This window comes from Siniperca chuatsi, linkage group LG8 (assembly GCF_020085105.1).
Source record: "Siniperca chuatsi isolate FFG_IHB_CAS linkage group LG8, ASM2008510v1, whole genome shotgun sequence".
Taxonomy (NCBI): Eukaryota; Metazoa; Chordata; class Actinopteri; order Centrarchiformes; family Sinipercidae; genus Siniperca; species Siniperca chuatsi.
Window position 1 is genome coordinate 14,301,564 of NC_058049.1, and position 26,256 is coordinate 14,327,819.

At 40.1% G+C, this 26,256-nt stretch overlaps 2 long non-coding RNA genes across 3 annotated transcripts in view; one reads left to right on the forward strand and one right to left on the reverse strand.

Moving 5' to 3' along the window:
• LOC122880279 overlaps positions 1-26,256 on the forward strand; it is a 127,767-nt gene that overhangs the window by 88,857 nt on the left and 12,654 nt on the right. The gene's annotated exons all lie outside the window — the stretch shown is intronic.
• LOC122880278 lies at positions 8,862-24,877 on the reverse strand. 2 transcript variants are annotated; one of them, XR_006378881.1, is made up of 4 exons: positions 24,818-24,877; positions 12,961-13,095; positions 11,211-12,810; positions 8,862-9,028 (listed from the first exon to the last, which is right to left on the reverse strand). It is a non-coding gene; the product is annotated as an uncharacterized LOC122880278 (long non-coding RNA). The 2 variants fall into 2 exon arrangements; XR_006378882.1 differs by lacking the exons at positions 11,211-12,810; positions 12,961-13,095.

Here is a 26,256-nt window from a genome sequence, read left to right on the forward strand (position 1 = left end):
GTCAGCAACACTTTCCTGGAATCCTTCATAAACAAGGCTGTCTAAATATGTTTTATTTGTTAAGAGTAATTCAATAAGAAAAAAATGTCTTGACTGCAGGAAATGTTCATCTATTTGAGAAACAGACAGATTTAAAAAAATGAAATAAAAACAGATGGATTGTGTTTTTTTTAGCAAACTCCATATGTTTTATATTCATTCTTAATCCTCAAGATTTAATTTCTTAATTTTGTACACTTACACTTACACAAATACAGGAAAGTCTAGAGTGATAAATTAAGCCCCTCTAAAGATGAAAAATAATAGCACTAAGTAGGCTTTGAACTACAAGATAACTAACGCTGTGTGAATGCCACATAGTCATGACTTATGGACTACCGTCAGCACTTTGCAGAGCATATGAATTATTGTGCTGTTTGCACATCAAGTCCTGACACACATCAATACTTTATTACCTGGGAAATTATTTGCAATCCATTTGTATGGGGCTTATGCTGTATGATTTAGCTAAAAGCTATTGTTAGTGGACAGTGGCCCCTAACATCTTTAGATGAAGCCTTTTGTCATATATCTTTGCATTGAGACCTAACTGATCCTGTGAGGTACATTGCCCTATCTCCTATTCAAAATCATATCTTATTGTATTCACTGCTGATCCAGTGTTTATGTGGCAATCAATAATATATATTTTAAAGCAAAGTGTAAATGTGAATCCCGGGATAGGCTTAGCCTTTACCATTTCATGCACACCTAGCAGTATGTACCATCATTCTTGAATTCTATTTGAGAGATCATTTCTTGGCTGTCAGCAGCACTCCACTCTGGTTTCCCTCATCACTCAGAAACATACATTGGAATAGGAGGACAGGATTGGTCATTTGATGCTGTCACTTTCTTTTTACACTGCCCGCTTACTTCTCGCCACGTCACTCTGCAGAATAGCAAAGTAAGTGTCACCAGTGTGTTCCTCTAACCTAACCACACACCCACCGGTCCACCCACCAATCCATCTCATCCATCCATCCGTTCAGCCATACAATATATGCCATGCGCAAAAAAAGAGAGAAGCATCTGACAATAACATGTCGGCCATCTGTTACTCTGTTAAAATGGAAAATTCATTCTGTGTGACAATGGAGATAGTTTAAAAGTGGAGGTTATGTGGTCGTGTATTATCTCATTCCATTGTAAGACACAAGTCCATCCAAATCATTGTACAACATAACATAATAAAATAGACAGTATTGGATGGAAATAAAGTCTCTATCTATCTATCTATCTATCTATCTATCTATCTATCTATCTATCTATCTATCTATCTATCTATCTATCTATCTATCTATCTATCTATCTATCTATCTATCTATCTATCTATCTATCTATCATAGTGAGTTGAAGAGAATTACATTTCTGGTCTTTTATGAGAACTTCACAAATCTCACTCTGTATAGAGTTAATTTAACTGTGTTTTGAGTTAATCTGTTTGATAGTTGGTGTTCAAAGTTGTTTCCTGTAAATTAAGTCTGATAGAGTTATCGTGATGATTTTTTTTTAACTTTCTGGAATTTAATTGTCAACTCCTAATCTGTCTATGGCACCAGGGGTGTTAACTGGCTAACTCCTCCCAGCTGCATGAAAATCAACCACAGACGGACATGTTGTCTGTGGAGCTTTATTTCTTTTGCATTGCTTCAGTAAGTAATAAAAATAGGTGCTTTAAGTGCATTGCCATTACTTTTTGATTCAGATATTTATCTTTACCTTGCTTAGTGTGATTTACCATTATCTGCTGTATTGGATTAACTAAACAATCTGCTTTTTTTCTAGCCTACTGTTTAAAGCCTAATCTACAACAGATTATACTGTGTTTTCTGCATTTTGACCACACAACTTTGTTTGTAGATTAGACATAACATGACTTTTATCTGTGCATCTTTTTCTAGGTTTTCTCAAAACTACAGTAGAAGCAGTTTTGGTAACCTCCTGTGGTTAAGTAATTTCTAGTGAGAAATATATTGGCTATTTTCACTTTGTTTTTCCTTAATTTTGTTAATGTAAATTTAAAAAGAGCGTAGATTATAACAGTTCGCAGCCATACCACATTTTAGTTTGGGTAAATAGCAGTAACAGTAATGTAAAAAATAACACTTGGTCAAAACAATCCCATGTCATGGTTGGTTTTCTACCCATAAACTGGGTAAAGTTAACCTATTATTAATTGGTTAAATTTATTTATTTATTTTTTTTTTAGTATCTTTCTACCGATCTATCTATCCAGATCATTTAGGGCCACCCCTCCTTATTTAGTGCCCCATATAAATGCTGTAATTTCATCACATCTCCTCATTCCAGCCCTGTAACATGTTAGAGTGCTGTTGTCCAACAAGAAATGCAGTTTAGGTGGCAGTTAAAGATTAAGTGCAATGATTTTAATTCCATCAGGAAATGCTTGCTCTGTCTTGCACGGGCAGTGCTTTTGATGGCCCATTTAATTTGTCACTGTTTCTCTATGCTCAGACAATTTTCATTAGGCTGAGGCAGTGTGGCCCTGGTTGACATGCGTACTAACACCCATTTCTTGTTGGCCATCATGTCCGAAACATAAGCATCTAGTTTGTATTCCCTCCCTCTGCCTCAGCGTCTGCCTTGCTCACTCACTCGCTCAACCATGACAGACCAAATCCCTTGCTTTTTGCTCATCTTCTCCTCTTAAATTTAATAGTGTGAAAGAATAATTTGCATGTTTGAGATCAAGAGATAAGACAGAAATGGCAAAAAAAAAAAAAAAAAAACACATCATTGTCATCTTACCCCAGAATACCTTGCTGTTGCCAGTCACCAAGACGATCTTCCTTCCCCACTCTTTCCTCCACTCTCTCTGTGCTGTTGTCTGACAAAATACAGCACAGCTCTTTAACTATGTATGATGCTGAACTATCAGAGTATTTGTTAAAATCTGCATATATTTGAGGTCATTTTCAGGTCTCTTGAAGGAGAGTGGGTCAGTGTCTCTCGTTGTACTTACATTTTAATGAGAATTATTGATGACCATACAGATGATATGTACACAGCTCAGGCAGATTAGTTACTTTCTTTAGCAATTCTATAAATAAGACCCCTGTATTATTGTGTAACATCCTGCTGGTCTGTGCTGCCAGTGTCACCAACCTTTTACATGCAAAGATCACCATAGAAACTGTGACTGTTAGAAACTAAAGTAACTTAAATTAAACAGGCCAAAAATTGGAGGGAATTTCTATACATGCTTGTTTAGGCAATGCTTGTTACTGAGTGGGGTTATTAGTTACAATGCAAAATAACAAGGGTCAGAGATTCATTATTATCCAGAAAGGAAGCCCTGGTATTTTAAGGGAACTCATATTAAAATCAAGTATAAACAGAAATCCATTTTTCTAATCAAAACGCACTGCTGTAGCTACATGGCAAAGTGGGCAAAGTGGAGTATTCACATCTATAGCCCCAACATTTTCCCCTGGGTTAGAGCTTTGTGAGAGTCAGAGACAATTTGGGTTGGTGTTGGAAATTTAATCCACAACAACGGAAGTTCCACTCTATACCCCGAACCTGCTTCTTAGTCTCCATCTACACCTGCTATTTACATGTTTTATTTTGATGTTTTCATGATAATAGCATGACAATATAGAATAAGAAATTTTCAAAAATTCTACTTTTTGGTAGAAGTCACCTTTATGCCAGAAAATGTATTTTATGGCATTAATGTCTTTGGCACGTAATCCTCTTTGAAACAGAGGAGAGAAAGTGAGGCGAAAGCATCTCCTGAAAGCTAAGCCAATCCCATTGGGATTTTCCTTAAAACCTGGCAGAAGTCTAACAAACTCTGACTAATAACTGCATCTTGCAGTTGGAGTTTTTCTAAGGACAGCGAGCGTGTTGAAGGAGAAACCCACATTCAGCAGATTAAGCGCAACTCTTGATCCTCAGTTAAGAGTTCTCATTCTATTCCAGGAAATCCCCTCACTGGGCCCCCTTGTGAGTGCAATATGCATAATATGCTTCTGAGTAATGAGTACTTAGCTATAGGTACTATTCATTTAAATCAATAATGTATAATTATTCTAATAATTTTATAATAGTTCATGTGAAAGAAAATAACAAATGCACAGCCAGCCACCAGCTGCTTCACACTCAAATCATCTCCATTGAGCACATGAGCACAGAGCATTGCAGTAGGCAAGGCCAGAGGCTACGCAAATATTGCCCATCTAACCTATTCACATGAATTATAGAATGAATTCTGCATGAGCACACAGCTGCCTGATATATACATTTGATGGGTAGTTCTTGCAGGTAGTTGTACTGAGTGAGAAGTGCATCATTCATGGCAAATAAAGTAATGGCCCAAGTATTTAAATAACTAAAGTTGCTTTCATCTCAAAGCTCAATTTTGCTTCCTCAAAGGACAGTGAAGTTTTCTTTTGCCAGCTGCAATCTGTAATTGAAAACATACCTCAAAGATTTTGTCAGAATAATACATTAGTGACATAAATTCACGAAAGGCTTTCATTAGAGGAAATAAATCAGTGTCAGCGACAAATACATGTACGGTAAAGCCAGATAGTACGTCATCAGCATATTTCTATAGGGAAATAAAATTGCCTCATTCTTTGGAGTTCTGGGTGAGAAAAGATAGAATTGAAACCTTTCTCTCTTTCTCTGCTTCACTGGTTCAAGATAACCATTGTGGAGAGTGATGCTTTTGAAATCACCCTGGTTGCCCAGTACTGGGGAGTCTCTTGATTTAAGAGGTGACAGACAGAGTGAATACAGCCAAGCCTCACTGTTCTCAGTGAGCCCAGAATAGACAGTGCATAGCTGTAGTAAAGACGACCAGTTAAAGGGCTCATTGATTGTATTAAGTTACTAATTCTTTTCTATTAAAAAACTCTTTGTACATGTTAGTTTTAGTATCTGACACAGGTGTGACATCTCCAGGAGTCCCTTGTCACCTACAGTAGGGCCTCACATTTCTGTACTGTACATGCATAGTCAAAATTATTGCTAGAGGGAAGCACTGATTGGCCCCACAGATCTGGCGACATGCAGTAAACAAAATAGTTTATTTCACTTTATTTTTCCATGATCATCCAAGTCACTGAATGCTGTGGCTAATTAAAACCGCATTGAGCCAATGGGTGTTTAAGTGCCCCAATCCATAACTTAGCATTTTGTTACCTGTAATGTGTGTTTTATGGATTAGCTCAGTAGACGTTTTCCACTATCACTAGATTTCTGTTTATATGCACAGAACAGATACAAAAGGTATACTACAACCCTAGACACCTGCTCTTCATATAGAGTATTCATTGTTTCCAATGACTGTCTTCCCGATGCACACCAGGGCACCCTGATTGTAGATCCAGCCTCACTGAATGTGGATGGAGACATAGCGAAGGCTGCTAATCAGCATCAAACAGTGATATTTTTTCTGCAAATGAGCAAGTCGTGGAAGAGGTGAAAGGAGCTCCTGGAATTGTTCTTGTTTTGTACATTTCCTAACTTCAAAAAAGAAAAATCACAAAACAGACCCCAGTGCTTAAGTATGAGAGTCGTTAACATGAACAATGCTGTTTGGGACCTAAATTTAATGAATTCAAAAACTGTTTTGTTGATATTTGTTCCAGCAATGCCAGCCCCCAAATAGGCTGACTAGAGACAAATGTCAGTGTGCCTCCAGTCCTTTTCTTAATGAACAACACAGTCATGAAAGCCTATTATGGTTTTGTAATATGTCTGACAAAATGCTACAATGTAGCATATTATGTGTATATGCATATTAAGAAATTAAATAGTGCAATAATCACAGTCACACACTTAGCTTTGACTGACAACACCTATAAAGAAATCCTTGAGTTTCAAGATATTTGCCTAGGTGAGCAACGCTGCTCTATTTCCTGTTGAATGAATGTGTCTAATAACAATTTAAATGTACTGAATTGTGTAATATCATAACCTAATCATTTGTTTTTATTTACTGTGCTGTTTAACAATACCAAATGGCCAGAGGATCTTAAGATATGAACAAAGGCAGCACTGAAAGAGTACTGCATAGGAGAATCCACCTGAAGGAAATTAATGACAAGCTCATGTCAATATGTTGTTTCTGTTAAGCATAAACATAAGGTGTAAAAAGAGAGAGAGAGAGAGAAAGAGAGAGAAAGATCTATCAGTCTTTTTATGTGAAGGAATAGGGTTAGATTATAGTTATGTAAGGGTCGGACCTGTTTGTGTCATGTTTGTGAAGTACAGCTCAAATGTACTGGAACACGATGAATGGCAGCGAGGTATTTATATTCTCCAGCACATACTGAGATGCACTCTGATGATATTGCAAGAGTAAAGTTATTAAGGTAACAGGGAAACTTTGTCCTCACCCATTAGTGGGTGAGGACAAAGTTTCCCTGTTACCTGACTAATTGACTTCTGAATTTACTGTGTAGAAAATCACCACAAATTAGATTTGTGTGCCCAGTGTGTGTTTAAGGGCCATAAATAAAACAATTTCGGCCAGTAATGCCCACTCAGCCAGGCAGGTATCAGGGTAAACTGTTTGATAATTTGTGACAAATCAAGTAAATATTCACTTAATATATTTGCACAAACAGAACAATCGAGATGTTAAATACACATTGTTGTGTTCAACACCCAATCTGTCCACTCAAGTGGCCCAATGAGATTGTTCATGACCTGACAACTTTTACTGTTGGTCGCCCCTCACAGCCAAATCTGACCAGCAAAGAGTTGCTAACAACATGTAGCATTAAAATGAGAAAGAGAATAATGATTAGTGGAAGGAATATATTATCTTAAAGTCCAACTGAAATCACATCGGCCCTTTTAGTAGTCCAAAATAATGTCAACGTGTTTTAAACATTTTGTTTTTTTTTCTTAAAAGGAAGAAATCTTTGGGGAAATATCAGAAATGTTCCTTTTCATCTCAGCCGGCTAGAGGGGCGTGGCAGTGTTTGATTGACAGCTGCTGGGAGGCTGCAACAGTGCCTGTGTTAGTATTGAAGTATCTATGTTGTGTATTTTATGTATTGAACTGCTGTTTGAACTTGTTGAAACATAATAAGGATTTATTAAAATAAAAAAGGAAAAAGAGACAAAGTAAACAAACTCGCGCCATAGCTTTAAGTCACGGGCAAACAGCATGTTGTTAGTGGTATTGAAGAGTAAGGATCAAATCAGCATCGAACCGGACCAAAGTGACATTAGCAGGTACCTTTACAAGCTAGATAGCTTGAAATGAATAAATATGGCTATGAAATATATCCTGAAATAAATAAATGAGTCAATATAGGTTGCCTCTTGGTTATATTCAAATGAAGGGGAGATGGTTATCTCACAGAGCAGCAAGACGGACACAGCCTCAGAGACGACAGAGGCCAGTTTGCAGTTTGACAACACAACAGGGAATACAGTATCAGGTGGTGTTCTTGTCTGGTTTGGCTCCTGGCACCCCTGGCATCTTGGTGATTTTTGAAGTTTCCTGATGGACAGATAGCTTTACTTGTTGCTTAAGTAACTGCTAATGGTAGTTGTTGCTAGCTGAGGCTAGATGCCTATCAGTATTCTGTTGAATTAATGCAAAACTAGGGGGTGCCATCATGAAACAAATATATATATATTTCTCCCTTTTGGCTTCTGATTTTTTTTTCTCAAAGGAGAACATTGGACAAATTTACTGAGCAGATATGTATGCTGTTGCAGATTTTTTTTTAAATTTAATTTCAGTTGGACTTGATTAATTTAGTAAAACACTAAAATGCAGCTACTAGCGCTAGCACACTGCATCTCGCTAACTGACTGGAATAGCTACTTGATGCTATTAATTTGAGGGAATTAACTGGGTTATCTGAGGACACAAGTTATTAATTAAAGGGCACATATTAAGTAATTTATGTACACAAATTATTTATTCACTAGTACAATTTACAAATTTGTGTACATGAATGAGTAGTTTCAGAGACACACTACTAACTTGTATGCACAAATGATATCAAATCTATACTTTTACTGAGACAAAATAACTATACAGCCTAACAGCATCACTAGGTTAGGTTGTGGTAATTCACACCATTTGTTACATCACATACAGTGCATACAACATTTTTTGCATTATTAAAATGCAGTGTTGAGTCTTGCATACTTAGCTAGGTTAAAATTATAAGAGATGCTGTAAAAGAAAACATGCTGTAAGCTAATTTTGTCACTAGCAGCCAGAATACCCCAAGCAAATTCTGTGAGTTGTATCTAGGGGTTGAGAACTGTATGAATTCATTAGTAATCAGCAATTTTTTTGGTTTGAGTTGTGTGGGCTAAACTGAGATGGTCTGGTTCTGTCAATGCTGGATAAACATCTTCTTTTCTTTATTTGAATAAAGCTGGTCCCAGTGCATCATGTGCCTGCACTGTTTCAGTCTTAGTTCTGCAGCATGGTTTAATATTGTGCAGTGTAAAAATATGGTTTATCAAAGCTCCTAGTTATTGGACTAGCCTCAGTAGACATATACAGTATATGTTATGCTTGCTGTGGATTAACTGTAAAACATGTAACTGGAAGTTGTAAAAAAAAGTCATCAACCTCATTAGTCTTAGCTAAAGAATTGTATTTTAATCAAACAGTGCGTTATCATTAATAATCTTTGTAATAATGTTTCTCCAGTTAACACATTAGAGCTACATAAATAGAACTAACGGTCCGGGAGTTTGTTCCAAAACAGAGCAAGGGTTATGAAGTGAGTCCTTAATACTATAAATCCCAACACTGTTACGTTACAAATAGGTCTAGTCTCACATGCAGGCATCAGACAATGAGGTTGAATGTAATAAAAGGATTTATTGAATAAAGGGAAGCAGGGTCAGGGAGTTAACTGGGATTTGGGATCCGTAGCAGGCAGACTGGCGGTGGAGATGTCATGGCTGAGGGAAGCGTGGCTTGTAAGCAGGCAGAAGCAAACGGAGAGCAGGCAGGTGAGCAGTGATCCTGAGGCACAGAGAAACACACGTTAGCGGATGTAAGCAAACACGGAGCAAACAGACAAAGTTTCAGCATGTGCAAGAGTTGGCTGACTAGTAACCACCACAAGGGTTGAAACAACAATCTGGCAATGAGCAGACATACAGGGGAGAGACAGGAGACACAGGGCAGGGGAATAATGGCTGGAAACACTTAAGGAATGCAGACAAACTGTCGGCCATAACAAACACCTGCAGTAATCATTGAGTCATTGGTATTGATCGACAACCCTATTAACACCCTGCAGGTATACTGTGGTCAGTTTGGGCTGAGTAAAAGGCTTGATGCAGGAAAATTCATGAAAGTAGTTTCACTTTGTTGCTCTCAGCTGATACCACTGATTCTTCCGCACTTGTGCTGTAAAACATTGTCCATTGCCTCTGGCTTAGATGTTGCCAAAATACTACCTAAGCTTAATGCCATGACAGGAGTTAGGGTTGATTGCTTGATGGACATAAACACTCTATTGGGTAATGAACTCATTAAGAGAACAAGTGAGTACAACAAAACAAAAAAACAAAGTTTATGAACATTCAAGGGCACTTTTGGTCCAAGCTCTGTTAATGTCTGTCATGCTGCACTTTCTCTTTCCTACTACTGTAGAGAATATAGATAGATTGTTGAGAATTATTACATTTTGACGGAGTATTTATATTTTAACTGACGTTTCTAGCCTTTAAGGCACTGGTTTAGCGGTCCGTGAGTCGAGTCAGTGAGCGAGGTACACACACACGGAGAGCAAAGACGAGTCGGAGAAAAAAAATCACATGCTGTGCTCAAAAAAGAGAAAAGTAGACAGCGAAAACACAGCTTTTAATCAAGAATGGACAGACTCTTACATGTTCAATCTTCCCACAGGCAGTTTAAAACCAGTATACCAGTATATCTCATATTTTCCGAGATCGTGGCAATTATTAAAAGCGGCTATGTGAAAAGTCACTACGGGACAAAGCACAGAGCATCTTTTGAGCAGGTTAACAAGGGGGACGGATTTTGGTCATTTTGCTAACAATGGGGATGTCATCCCTCTCGTCCCCCCTCGAATCGCCTACTGCTTATGACAAATGATCAGATGGAAAAAATGCTATTCATGAGCCTCCTTTTCCCTTGCACCCACAGTACTTTTAATACTTTTATTTTTTCATTTTTTACATTTAGACATACACATTACATCTCGTTTGACCACACTGACCCCCGCACATGCTTTTAATGCTTTTAAACACGAGTGGAATAGAAAGTGACATTTTCCGGCAAGCTTTTTTATCCATCAGTCATTGTTAGTCTGTGTCATGGAGAGAATAGGGAGTCCAAGCTGGCATGGGGAACAGGGGCCTTTGAGTGGGAGGGGACAAAGGAGCAAGGCTGGATTTAATGTATGCAAGTGTGCACATGTACAGATCCACCTGACTTTGGATTAAATTGGTAAATCATGGGCACCAATTCAAACACAGAACAACATGCCTTAGTCTTAAATGCATTTTCCTAAATCACATATTCTATGTAAAGATAAACAAACAACAAACATTGCTTTATATTCCTTTTTCACTCAACGGTGAAGAATTGCAGAATTGTGGTGTCAAACATTAATTGAATATAATGTCATGTAGACAGCTTGTTAATGTCTTGCTTTATTGTTTTTGTTTGTGTCTTAAATAAAATTCACAGCTTCATTTTAGTTCCAACCAGCACCTTTTTTTACTGTTTGTTACAGTCATGTTTATGTTGCTGTAACTAAAACAAAGATTTTATATGCACAATTACAAACTGTCCTTGTTAAGTCCATGCACAGTTTCAAGTGTGATTACTGGTGATCGGATCTACAACTTCACTGGTTTGGACAACCAACATATTGGCAAGCCACTTTTTCACTTTCTTACAGCAAATTATTTGTATTGTATTTTTTTATTTGTATACAATTCATATATTCAAGATTCAAGAACTTTATTTGTCACATCAACAAAAAGCAACCACAGCAATACAAAATAAATTACTATATTTACAATAATATTATTATATAAATTTAGATTTTTAAGATATGAAAATTACAAAAGAACTATATGTTCTATGTGTACTTGTTATATGTTATATGTGCATGAGATGGTGAGTATGTGGAACTTAATGGGGATCAGTGTGGAGGAGCTTGCCTGACCGCAACAGCTGGAACAGTCCATTGTTGGGGTGGTGAGGATCTTTCATGATCCTACAGGCTCTGGTTCTGCACCTCTTCATATAAGTCCTGCAGGTAGGGGAGTATAGTTGCCTTTACCACCAGTAGCGCGTTCAGCCAGACTCTTACCTGCAGTGAATCACAGCAGCAGCAGAGGGAGGAGGACAGAAGGGACTGATAATGACTGATGTCTGAGTTTTTCATTGTTTCTAAATTTCGCTCTGTATTTTGATGTCAGGAATATGATTTATTTTATTAACATTTTAGATTTGTTTCCAGTGAGATATTATTGAGTTTATAGTGACTTTTCAGTTGTAAACATTACTGCTGCTGCTCTAGAAACATTTAGTTAGTTATATTTAAAATATTAAATTCTAATCCTGTTTTATCTATTCTTTTTTAAAATAATATATATTTTTAAAAAGCAATTATTTAGTAATGAAAAAGAACCAATATCAAGTTTCGAGAAGAATAGTAGTATCAATAAAATCCCAATGATACCCATCCCTAAAAACAAGTTGACTTCTGCAATTTGTCAAAAAACACAATATTTCCCTTGCACCCACTCAAATGACCACTTGTGGGTCCCAGGGACTCACTGTAAATCTACAGTTTTGCACTTTAATACGCAAACCTTTGTTTACATTTTGTTTTGTGCTACATTATACAATGACATACAGTTTGTCAAAATTAAATGAACTCAAATTAATTGGTCAATTAATTCTTTTGGAGGAATTAATTGTTTAGATTAATTGACTAATCAGTAAAATCGTTGATAGATTTATCAATTAGAAAAATAGTCGTTAGTGGCAGCCCTAATTGCATGTGCCTCTAAAGCAATAAAGCGTAACAGCTCTCTGACCTCTCAAAGAACACTTGGTTCTCTCGCTGCTTCGTTAGCATGAACAACAGGCAGATTCCCTCAAACAGTGGTAGGCTAATATTGCCAAGTAACTGTCAGCAAATATTGGCAGCTTGATTGCTTTGATCGCCTCTTGGTTGTTCGTTCTTTCTGTGGCACTCGCTCACCCCTTTTCAAATGTGTATAGGTGTGCTGACCAGATGATATAGAGGGGGAGAAATATATTTAAGATTTGAACATGCAGGGAAGGGAAGAGTCTTGTTTGCACAAATAACATGGAGGAGGAGGGAGGGGGATGAGGAAGGAGGAGGAAGGAGGAGGCTTTAGACAAAAAAGCACGTCTTAAGATTTGCACATTGTTATCACAGTGGTGTCAGTGCTGTGACTGTGACACAGAGAAGACAATGAAAATCTTTACTTCTAAGCACAGTTATTCTTAAATTTGCCAGACAGGATTTTTCTTTCAAGCACACAAGTCAAATTTTTATCCCTGGTGATCCCTTTTGTTGTTAGGGGTCCCATTTTTGAAAATTCATGAACACCCTTCAGCCAATCAGAATAGCATATTCACCCAGGTCATGTTATAATGTAAAATATGTTCTACAATCAATGCATATGCACACTGCAATAACTGTAATGAAAATGAAGATAATAGTTCAGTCTGGAATGAAGATGGTCTTCATATTGCTGCTGGACCAGATCCTATCATCATTATGACACCTGCGAGAGAGTGAGATTGAGGGAATGAAGGAGAAATAGATTTAGAGAGTGAAAAAAGGAAATCTACAACATCGACATTATTGTTAAATACATACAATCACAGACAGAAAAATGCCCAAAGACCTGCTGGAGTGGCAGTACTTGACTCACCACTCTTAAAGCCTTCCATCCCTCCAGAATCACTTTCATAGCGGGTGTACTAGTGCATAAAGTCTTCCATGGCTGAGACCTGACAGCCTCAGATGCCAAAAATCCATCTTCCAATGCAATTTAGCACAGAGGGAGCTGGGAAGATGGGGAAATTATACAGGACTCGAGTCAGAGTTTTAAGGTAGCAGTGGAGGCCCACAGACACATTTGAAATGATGACAGGTTGCAAGAATCTGACAAGTCAAAAGTTAGTGACTCCAAAAATAAAATTTCAGTCACTTTCTTGAGACCCTTGTGACAAGGCGAAGTATTGAGGTGCTGTGGTGCTCCTTGCCTTTGTTTCCATATAGGCTCAAGATAACTAGCCACCTGACCAATTTTCTTCTGAAGCCTTCTCATTTCTCACCTCAGCTGAGGAAAATGACAGAGATAATGTAATGCCAATTGTTGTAAATTGACTCAGGGGAATAGAATCTTATTGTCAGTACAGTATGAGTGAATTATGAAAGAGAAACTGCATGAGTTTTATATGTGGATGCATCTTTAAAAGTGTTTTCACTGTTCTGCATTTCTCAAGGTTTGGTTTGGTGTGAGCTTTTCTCTTGTTTGAATGTAATTACAAAATTGGAGGTATAATGCTCAGAAATACCCAGACACTGACAGCTATTTATGAATAATACCCCATTGTACTTTTACTGCTGAAGAAACTTTAAAGGTAGAATGAGTAAGATTTTCCTAAAAAAAACCAAACAAAAACAATGTATAAACTTATACAAAAATAATCCCTCTCAATCATCACTTATGACCCACTAGAAGTGTGTGGCATTGCCTGTATGTGCAGTGAACATGCCTGCATTTTCTTATTTTCTTCTTATTTTGCTGTGTTTGGGACGTTTCTGGGCATCTACCTTTGGGCAGTGGTGTGTAGCCTCCAGCCAATAACAGGCTGTGAGATCGGGACTCTGTAAAAACGTAGGGACCAAGTTACATCGCTGTCTCTGTCTCTGTCCTCTGCTCTCTGTTCAAAATCCTTCCCGCAGGGTTGGGCAGAGGTGTGGCCATGTTTGTCATAACCACTATTCCAAAGGTCAGTCTGGAAAATACGTTCGGAAAAAGACTATTAATCTTTAAACCCAAATGATGCAATCTGATGGGTCGGACCAATACCAACGGACTATAACCAGCACTCCCTTAGTCACTCCGTCACCTCCCGTTACACTATTCCAAGGGCCAGACCGGCGCCCGTCTTTGATTCGGTGGCTCTATCCATTGGCACTAGACAAGTAGCCCACAGGGCCAAATCCATACCGGGGCACCTCTCTGGCTCGAGGTGGTCCATGCAGACACCAGATTGCACTCCAGTCTGCCAATCATCAGCCTACACCCCCACCTGCCAGTCCACTGTCCAGCCGCTCGCCTGCACCGCTGCCCAGCTGCTCACCTGCTCACCTTCACCGCCGCCCAGCTGCTCGCCAGTAACCCCGCCCAGAAGCTCGCCTGTACCGCCGCCCAGCTGCTCGCCTGTACCGCCGCCTAGCTGCTCGCCAGTACCGCCGCCCCTCCGTCGTCTCCAGTTTCAGCACGGTGGCGATCATCACTCCCTGCTGGATCGCAGCAGCCATCACTCCCTACTGGATTGCAGCAGACATCACTCCCTGCTGTACTTCGCCGCTGGCCTCCAGATGATCTCCGCCTTCACCTCCGGAGGATCTCTGCCTTCGCCTCCAGCCTCCAGAGGGTTCCCGCCTTCGCCTCAGGCCTCCAAAGGGTCCCAGCCTTCGCTGCCGACATTCCATCATGCCTCTAGATGGTTTTGATCTTTGTCATGGACCTCATGCAGTGAGCTTCGTATAAGGCCAGCCCTCGGGTAGTCCGCCCCAGGTCCTCAGCTCTGCACCAGGCCAGTACCCGGGTCAACCACCTGAGGGCCTCAGCTCCACCCTGGTTCAGCCCCTGGGTCGTCCGCTCGAGGTCCTCCGCAACACCCAGGCCCAATCCCCGGGTCTTCCGTCCGAGGCTCCTAACTCCACACCTGTCCAGGCTCCGGGTCGTCCACCCGAAGTTCCCCGCTCTGCACATGCCCAACCCCCAGGCCATCCGCCCGGATCAACCTGCTCCCCGTGGAGGAGGACGACCACCACGTCAGCTGGGTTTTTCGGCCATCGGGAGCTGGCCGTGGAGGGGAGGGGGTAATGTCACGGATATGCCAGGCTCCACCGTCTGTTAATCAAGCACACCTGCTCCCTATCACACTCCTACTCCCCATCAGCACCCAGCAGCCAGCATAAAAGGTCAACACTCACCTCAGCCAGTTGTCCGACTTCGTTTGATACAAGGACTCCCCATGCGACTCTGCATAACCCCTACGTCCCTTTCCAGCGATTTCCCTCTCCAGTGATCTCCACGCCAGCGAGTCTTCCCTCCAACAGACTTCCCCATCTCCATACCTGCACACCTGTCTTTTCTGGCTGTAACCTAATTAATACCCATCTGTCTCCATATCGGTGTCTCCTGCCTGTCTGTCTGTAACAATAACAGGGCACAGTATATTATCTTTGATTGAGTTTGTGAAGTTTCAACATCAATAGCCTACTTTTAAGCATGATCCATGATGATGAAGATACAGAAAAATAGAAATACATGGCAAAAACAGCATATTGTCAATATTTTAGAGACCCCCCCCCCCCAAAAATAAAAATCACAAATCATGTTTTCATGTCTTGCCAAGCTCCCCCTGGCTCCCCTGTAGTTCACACCCTGATTCATGGTTACGGACCAAACAGGAACTGTTAGCAGCTAATGCAGCACAACTTTCATGGCTAACTTACAGCTAAATCACTGGCTCCATAGAAACATTATACTTCCTGTTTACATTACCCGAGGCATACCGGGAACTGTAGTACCAAAGGTAAAAACATGCTTATCTCTTATCTTTCATTTTGTACTATCTAATATTACTAGATTTATTTTTACATTACCAAGGCGCATAATGTTCCTTCGGCATGGTTCTTATATCTCTATAAGTCCTATGAACATACAGGCAAAAAACAAAACAAAAAAACCCCAACAAAAGCTCACTTTTTTTCATAAAAACTGCTCTAGAACATGTTTAAAACCACCGACATGTGTGTTGATGGCATTTCTAAGCAGCCCAGCTTATCCCGAAAATAGCAATGTATGACATGCCTAGCTAAGACATGTGACCACTGTATGCCATAAGTCTGTAAATATAGAGAGTGAATGTAGCCTAGTACATGAGGCAACTGTATATAGAATTCTACCAAGCAATAAGATATTACAAACATTGTTGTATTTCCACACAGTGTTGTTTACAATAGCAAAACATGAAGGCCTGGCACATGGTAGATACGAGTACCAATAGGTTTGGTGTGTTATATGACCATCTCATTGTATGTTTTGGCCCAAAGGTCTTTTCACATTAAGTTATGGGATATGGTAAAGACCTACTCTCCAAAGTCACAGTGCAATTAGTACAGTTGTCTGTTATTAAATATACTGTAATACTATATCCTCCTAGACTGAGTAAATACCTTTAAAAAATATGGATTCTTTGTGTTGTGGGAGAAAACGTGTTGGTGTTCTGTCAGCTTTACTTCAATTTTGGCAGACATTTTCAAAGGAGGTACTCAAGAGAGAGTCAGGAAATTATCTGCTATTTTCTTATTTTTAAGCCTTCAGCCTTAAACGTCTACACATAAATTGTCAAAGAAATGTCAAGAAAATATTTTAAATATTTACCCCTGTGAAAAGTTTTGAAGAGATCTCTTCATTAATTTAAAGTCTTGATGCTAAAAATACCAGTAGTTGAATATATTTTGGAAATTAAACTCTGCCTATTTCATTTGTGAAGGTATCAAAAATTATCAGTTAACAACTTGGTTGCTGGTGTGAGTCAAGGCAATTACTACAGATCAGAGCCAGGGAAACACATTACTTCACATAGAGGTGATAATGGCTGAACACAATTGGACTGGATATATAAATGATACAGCGTGGTATTAAACAGATTACACAAAACCACTGAAAACAAATTGATTACCCTCATTGGACATTAACACGCACATCAATGGCTGTTAATTTTAACATAAAAAACAAGCGTTCCTTCTGGGGCTCAACACAGCAATCTGTGAGAAAGCCAAGTGTAATGTGGGCAAAGTGCTTGTATCCCTCAGAGGAACACATGACTCAACTGTCAAATGCCAAAATGCCAAAGGCTTGATTGACAGTCTTGTGTTAAACTGCATGTTTGAACTCATTAGCACATTAAGGCCTTGCTACATGGAGGACCCCGAGTCATTGTGTATTAACGTTGTACTCTTGATTCTTTCAACTCGTCACTCAACACAGCACCCTTGTGGGAATATGGAAATGTAATGGTAACGCATTTTTAAAAAGGATTCACAAAAGGTTTTTACTCATTGATACTTGTACATCTGACATATCATTTATATGCTGAAAGAACAGGTTTTATACTCTGTATCAACACAATAGCTTTACCACTATTTTCATTAAAAGTACAAACACATACATTTGCATACATACTGTTCATGCATAAAGTGGTGCCTGTGCCCAGATCGGCACACATGCACGTGCATACACGTACACATAAAGCACATCAGTCAAAAGTCGGCATGGGTTCTTTCTTCACAACAGCTGTAATTCCAGTCTCAATCATAGCACAGTGCTGAGAGCTCAACATCAGTCAAGTCCTCCCACTCCTATTCTCACATCTGTCACATCAAACAATCATGTTGAACTTTAGGGTTCAAATAATCTTTCAAGCTTTGCTACAAAAAAGGGGTACGGAACAGTAAGGGACATATAAACATGTGTTCGTGCCAGGCTTGTATTTGGTGACAAAAGGTTAGCTCTGGGACAGAAGTGCAAAAATATACTGATACATCCTCGCTGCGAAGTGTAGACGGTAATACCTTGGTACAGCACAAGTTACAAAAAGGGTTTGCTTTTCAAAGGCGAGTGCTTGCATTTTCCTTTTTAAGTTTTGACTGTCACCATAATGCATCTTTCATGAAAGTGATTGACATATGGTGTTATCATCCTCAGTGGCATTCTAAAGAGGGCTAGTGGCAGTCTCAATGCACTCTTCATTCTTAACTAATAGGGACAGCACATGGCTGGAAGCTGTCGCCTTGTTGGTCCCTATTTGACAATGATGCATTTCTGTCCGAACTGAAAATGCTTGTTCAATAGCCAGCCTCAGTATATACTGTATACTGTGAATATGGTACTATTTTCTTTGATTTTCTTTGATATAATGTGCTCTGTGGCGTCTTGTGTCATATGTGCAGCAGAAAATCCTAGTTTTCTGTTGTACAAGACCTTGTCCTTGTATTTTTTTGCAAGATGAAATATTCTCATGTCGATGATAGTCATGAGGAGGATGCTCAGACAATTTAGTCCAGTGAGTGACAAGAAGATGCCCTTTAGCATAATGAGACTTTGACAATTAAATTCCACTCTGACACACTTTTCCACCCAGGTTATAAATAATTAATTTGAAGAAGTAAGCAGTCAAGAGAATGTCACGTCTCATTTAGTTGCGCTGAGCGACAATGCCGAGACTGACACATGCGGATTACAGGATACTATTGGAAGGCTAGATATCCTGTTTCACAGTGAGACAGACGTGTTAGTGAATCTCAGTAAGAGAAGTGATGTTCAAAGCATGTTATTTTGTTAATTCTCTCAGCTCACATTAAGCGTTTGTTAAGTGCACTCTCACTTTTTGAACTTCTAAATCAATGAGAATAAGTGAATATACCACAGAGAATCCTGAAGTAAGCTATTAGTAGTTTAGGGGAGATTGAATAGTAGAGGAGATACATGTCTGATTAAGTGTAGTCCAATGCTTAGTTATGAGTTTAGTGTTAAAAACACATTTTCAACATACTTTTTATTATTCTTAATTCTGTTTCGATTTTGTTCTCCAAAACAGCATCTGACCTCAAATGACAAAATGATTTAATCAACTGAAATTGCAAGAATGAATATATACTCTCATCTTATGAGGCTTGACGACGGAAATTGTTGACATGCAATCAAAAGCATATCAGATGTAAATGGCACTATTGTCTTTCACAGTGAATTGTCTCAGAGTAATTCCACCAATCAGTCTTTGAAACAATCTCTTTTCCAAAGATTTTGGGAGTAGACTGACTGTATTGAGCCTTCAATATAGATGAACATTCATCTAACCCTCCATTCAAACTCACCGTATGATGCAAGTCAATGCAAGTCAATATTATACAGGATTTCACTGAAATTACGATGCATGTCTTACAGGGTCAACATACTCCAAAAATCCTGAGCTTTCCCTGCCTTGTGAATGGCAGATTCTCCCTTCCACCCCCTGAAATTTGGTGATGGAAATATATTCCTCTTTCAGGCTGACATGGAGTATCGTACAGGTCATATCAGTCTTTTGATCCAGCAGCCATTAATAATCATGGAGCATGAAAAAACTAGACTTGCATATAGTCAGTCCCATTAATAAATGATAGCTCTGATCCAATTAAAAGGCCTTGCAAAGGAGGGTTTCTCAGGGTGTCCTCACAGAACATTTTTTGAAGGCACGCAGGCCTGTAAATAATCAAACCCAGGGCGATCCAGCCCTCAGTACCCAGGAGATGCAGGCTGTGTCAACAGTGTGGCACTGTGCTGTCACCACATATCACTCCTGAGCCTTCTCACAGCCCTCAGCCGTGTGAAAACACCACAGCCCTTATCTTTTCCCTCCTTACCACGCCGCCATGTTAGCCGTAGAGCATACACACCGGAGCCAACTGAATGTACAGGCTTCCTTTCTGTTATGTTTTGAGCTGCGCAAACAGAGTACAGAGTTTTGAATTGGTGGATATATCACCATGAATACAAGCAGATATGTTGTAAACATTAGCGACTTGTCCCTCTCTATTACCATTAATCCCTTACAAATTTACAATAAAATGTGTAAATGGAATACTGTTATCAGTTACTCATGAATAAATACATTGTTCTGACTCTTTCTAAGCCACTATTCCTGCTGATATCCCTAAGAGCTTTAACTAGAATATGTTTGCCATTGTTCTTCCATCATCATAAAACACTTGCCATATTCTAGTATTTAATGAATGCATCAGACTTCTCTTAGCTAACAAATATTGTCAACCACTGAATCTGTCACTGAAAATGTGCGATTAATGCCATTGTGGTTGTTGCTGGTTAAGCTTTTGTTTGTGCGCTGCACAGACTGGTCCTTTAAAAGGAAATACATGGAGATATGAGGTCTTAGATGTAAATTCATGTGACTTGTCATCATTAGTGGAACAGACACGCTCATCCAGGTTGGCGTTTAGCTTTGTGCCTGAGGCTTGATGATGCCCTAAAATATGAGCCATAGTGTGTGTAGAGCAGGCTGTGACCTTCTTATACAAAAGCGTTAATACTCCAGAACAATATGACGGAACATGGGAACAAAATGATCTTAATTAGGAAAGGAACTCATTCTGTCTGACACCAGCAGAGTCACCAGACTACCAGTCCACTCTCCAGCACCTTATTATCACGTAATGACTTCCATTGAATTAAACATGTCAGCCTAACTTTAAATGCAGAATGAGAGACAATGCTGAATATAATAGAGTGGTTGGTAAACTGCATTCATGCTGAAGCTGGGATTGAAAATTATTAGGTATGAACCGTTTTGTGTATAATGCACTCTCTCACTGAATGAAATGTTTAGCACAAAATTGCATTTATTTAACCATGGCCAAATTAGCATTTCTCACTTAACGAAACATGAAAATCTATATTTGGAGCTAGGAAGGGCTGCCACTCAGGCATCAATTTGACATTGTCATTACTGCTAAGAGTGGCATTGACTTTCAAATGAATGTAATTCCATTTTGATGTTTGACACACAAGCAAAGCATTAAACTGTCTAAGTAAATGGTAGCCCACAAAGTTTTTCATTTCTATAATGTACCACAAGCTGAGCAAACCCTCTAAGGTAAAACTATGCTATTATTTTGCAAACTTAGTAATTTTGTTGCATTGACCTTAGAATTTAATTTAAAGTTCATTTGGACTAAACCCTACAATGACAAGGTTATATAATAAAAGGTTAATAATGGCACCATGCTTATGATTCTTATGCTTCTGTTATATTTGAATCAGTTTGGATGACAATGATGCGAGCACTGCAAATTCAAATGTTTTTATGGATGAATAAAAGATGAGCAAAGTAACCACCAGGGTTGGGGTCAATTAAAGCTTATAATTCACTTACTTTAAATTATAAAACTTTCAATGGTAAAAATTTAAGCTCTGAAAGTGAATTTACCAACTGTCTAGACAACAACACATAAAGTTATCATTTTCCCCCTGTACATCCTACTTAAACCAGAGTAAACTCATTACAATTCATGTGATAATAAACCTGATTACAAGCACACACAGTAGCAGGTCTCCAGTACAAGATGCTTGTTCTTGACTTATTTGCCCCATACAATAATTGACATATCCCTAAAGTGCAAGCAAGGCATTAACTCAGGGACAAAAATAGACATGAGTGCTATGTATTTATTGATGAAATAATCATCAAGCTGCAGTTCATTAGACCCTGCTTTATGTTTCAGTTTTAATTATTGGCCCTGGAAGATGTAATATGACAGGATCTTTAATCACCTGAGACAGAGGCTTGCTTCAAAAGGACACCTTGCTGACATGCTGAGCAGGGAATGTGTCTGCAATGCAGATTCACTGATCTCTATGAGTACATGTGTCACATCACCTTGATAATTAACAAAGGGATTTGTCAATTATCACCGGGCAAACAGGAAAGCCGTGCCAGCAGGTGGGTTCTAAGGATGGGGATTCACAGTTTTTCATTTGCAGTACAGGCATCTCTGCTGCCAATCAAAGGTGTACTCTCCTCTCCATATAGGTGATGGGAGACCACTAGCAGCATTCCCACAGCAAATATTCAAAGAAGGGCAAATTGGACTCAGCTCAGTGGAGCAAGGAGGGCACAGAGAGAACCTTCTACTGCCTTGTTGTGCACATGCGTACTGCGTGTCTTCTGTCCCCACAGAGATAATCTGCATTTCAGCCTCATATGACTCACCTAAGACTAGAGGTATACGACAAGACTTATAAACCTTAACCAGTTTTGAAATGCACTGCATCACACACAATGATAGATTTCACAGAGAATCACTGTGAGATTTGTTTTTGTCTTAAATATGCTCGCACCAGAAAATGAGATATTTTTGCTGTCTGTACCTGTCACTGATGATCCTGCTGTGACTGTTGATCTAGCAGGAATGCGCATGATTCCTTGTGAATAACCATATATTAGTATGCACTTCAAACTGAATGAAAAAAGGGAATTTGGGCAAAGTTTTGGCGGAAGAGACCAGTCAAATGGGCACTTTTAAGTAGAAACACAGGGAAGCAAACAGAGGAATGAAGGTAATGGTGCAGCAGTTAAACTAGTAGTTTATTAGTTTTTGGAAAGGAGTTTCAAATTGTTCTCCCTTTTAATGTAATCAGTAATTAGAATTGTGACTTAACATTTCTGGGTCACTTCATTCTAATCTGGGCTCTCATTTGCTGTTGGCAGTCCTCACTGAAATAAATCTCTCATTTCACCACAATACAAGACCAGTGGAGATGTGGGCTGCAACGCTTGTGACCAAGGCTCTGATTGAACAGAAATACACAGTAAATCACACCATGGATATATATATATATGTATGTATGTTTCATGCAGGCTATGCACTCTGTAGGCTTGGCCACCTACTGAGTCTTTTCCTGAGGTGTGCTGTAACCCAAACCTGCATGCAACTTTAATCCAGCAACTGAAAGAGCAACACAACATTGACACATTTAACCCCAGTTAGGGATGACCTCATCTGTGGTTCATATAATCTGTATGATCTGTGCATGTTTGGTGCCGCACTGACTTCCCTCACCTCTCAGCGAAGTAGCTGTGGGTTACAGAGGGCAGCTATCAGGCTTTATGTATCTCTCTACCAGCCTAGATGTATTACAACAGTAGATTAGAGTAGTAGCGGTGTGATGTCACAGACACTGAGGGACCCTTTTGCCTCTTCCAGTGTCTATGCTGTTAAAAGGTCTGTGTTGAGGCATTTGCTTATGATCTTATGATGCAGTGCGGTTGAGGGTGAGCCTGTGTGAAATAGAACTTGGGTTTCAGTGCATAATGTTCTGAAAGGCTGATGAAAACTTGTTGGACACCAGTTAAAACCCAGTAAATTCTTTCCATTCATCATTTTAAGTGACATGATGTGTACATCTTTGAATACCTACCGTGTCTATTTATCAACGAATGTCTGGAATAAAGAGAAGTTTCAGAAATCATATGTTGTTTTTTATGCACTCATGCTTCTATGAGGCTGCATCATCACTCAGGTTTAGTAAAAAGTTGCTTCACTGAGCAACCATGCCACACAGCCAATTAAGTGAACATCGTGTCTGGTTTGATTTTTGTCAAAGTGAAATGATCGTTGTATGGCAACAAAGTTGAAAGAGTGGATTAAGTTGATACATTTGGTGCCTTCACTTGTTGGTCACAAACTCTGAACAGCATTACATTAATTAGCTGTTGCAGTCACATAGTCAGCCTGAAAAACAGTGAACATGCATGTCATGACAAGGATTATGATTCATAGTTTTACAGATCTACAACTTTAAACAAAAATCAAATAAAAATGATTGTGGATCTCCATGAGAGGTTTTCTGGATTAATTTGTATTAAATAGAAGTGAGTGGCTGGTAGATTGGATGGATGATCAAAAGTTAATAATTTCCTAAAATGCATAATAGCCTATTACATACATGAAATATGCCTGTTGATGACATGATTCTTATTATTCACTCAGTTTTTCAATTCCTTATCTAAGTGGGGTTTTTTCATGAAGAATGAATAAAAAAAAATTAAAAAGCCTTCATATGATTCATGAAATGAGAGGGGAAAAAAATCACCAAATAATTGACATCATTGAATGAATTAAAAACTCAGAGCGATGTCGTGCTATCATGTAGCCTGAATTTTCACTGTTCAGAGAGCTGCCAGAACTGGAAAACATCTCACTCCAGATACCAAGCACCAGTGTCAGTTCGATTTGCTATTTCATTGACTAGAACCTGTTTTTGTACTTTGTTAATTTTACAAAAGCACCCAAAAATTTAATTAAAATCTATGTGTACCATCATTTCATGTCTATAGGTTTTATACAACCTACATACCTAAACAACATAGCAACTTACAACGTGTCAGCAAAGACTGCAGTTTTTTCAATTTGAACAGTACAATACTGTTGGATCATGCTTATATTACTATTTTCTTTAAATTATCTCATCTAAAGTATTTAACAATTCAGTTCAGAATGTATAAACAAAAGACAAGTCGGTGTCGGCGTTTTTGTGTACCGGGCAGAAGCGTCGCTAGAAACTTCGTCTTAAACCACCATAAATTGATATTTTATCGAGTTTTTAAGCCAGGTTTTCTAGGCCACACTGCTTTCCTGGCCACCGCTTTACCTATATGTTCTAACTTGGAAAAAGTTTTCAGTCATCGGACGTGTGGATCTTAAGTAATTTTAAGCTGGCTGCAACTCCACGTGGTTTACCGGACTGCCTCCACTGCTGCTAGCTTAGCTAGGTTTGTTTTTAGCCCGGCGGCTAGGCTAGCCGATCGGTTTTACCAAGGATTTTAAGCTTGTAGCACTTTTATGGACTTTACTGTGGACTTTAAGCTCTGAAGCACTCTCACGGACTAAATGATGGCTGAGTGTGGATCTTGTCACCTTACCGTCTCAAAGCTGAGGAAAAGTATCGCCTGTCTGGAAGCCGAGCTCAGAGAAAAGACAAGCTCATCCTGGAGTTCTCCACCGTCGCCTCGGCCCAGGCAAAACACCTGGCGGTCCTCAGCTCCTCTGGCTGCGCAAGCCGGAATGCGACCATCCCATCTCACTCCCGGACTGCTCCACCCCAGCACTGGACAATGATCCCACTCTTCCGTGGCTCGGCTCCATCATCACTGGCGCCCGGAGCATGAGGCCGCTTCAGCTAAGCCTGATGACCCGTGGCTCCTCATGGGTGCGAAGAACAAAGCCATGGCCATTTCTACCCGTGCCGAGCCCCCAGTGGATGCACGGTCACTCGCCGGCGGGGTGGTGAGAAGGCTCGGTGAGTTCGACTCCACGCCAACCGGAGCACTGGACCGTAGCCTGTAAGGACAGACATGGTGCAAAGCGCCCAACTCCTCCACCTTCACATCGGGACCTCCCGCTGGCCAACAGGTTTGACATCCTGGACACGCAGGACTTTCCTCCACTGGAGGGACGCCCCATCTTCCAGCAGCCAAGTCTTCCTCCTCCTCTCGCCGCAAGTTACTGAAAGAGGCCTTGATCAGGAGAAGCTCTGGGGTCTCATTGGTCCTGAGACGGCAGCGAACACCTCTGCTGAGGAGGACGCCGCCCCTTGCCGCAGCAGTCCCCGGCCACAACTATCCCAGGGACGGCTGATGGGACTCGGCGGGCTCCACGATCATCGACTCTGCCTCCTCTCATCCCCCCAACCACGCTGATCGTTGGAGACTCCATAGTGAGGAATATCCGCCGCTAATGCGCTCACACGCTGCTTTCCCGAGCAACGACCCCGACATCCTCGAAAAGCTCCCGGACTTCTGGCTGCACTCCCGATGACTATCACGAAAATCATAGTCCATGTCGGCACAAATGACACCGCCCGTCAGCAATCGGAGCTGACGAAAGCAGACTTCATCCGCCTCTTTGACCTGCTCAACAGCACCGGAAAGCATGCTTTCATTTCGGGTCCAATTCCTACACTGGGTCGGGGAATTGGCCGTTTTAGCAGGATCCTCAGCCTTCATACCTGGCTCCAGTCTGTCTGCAGCACCCATGACGTTGGTTTTATTCACAACTTTAACTTATTCTGGGATCGCTCTTCCTTGTTTGCACGAGATGGTCTTCACCCAAACAAGTCAGGTAGTCGCATGTTGGCGGCTAACCTGCAGCACGCTGTGCTGTCCTCCTCACGTAGTTGACTATTTACATCACCTGTTTCCCCTCGCTCTTCTTCTTCCTCTACTCTGCCCACAATAAACAGCCACTGCTGTCACTACCGCCCCCTTGTGGACTGATCATAGTGCTGCTATCTGGAGCCCGGCTGCCTCTAGTGCCACCTTTAACATTTCTGTGGTAATTTCGGACAGGTCCTTAGTGCGAA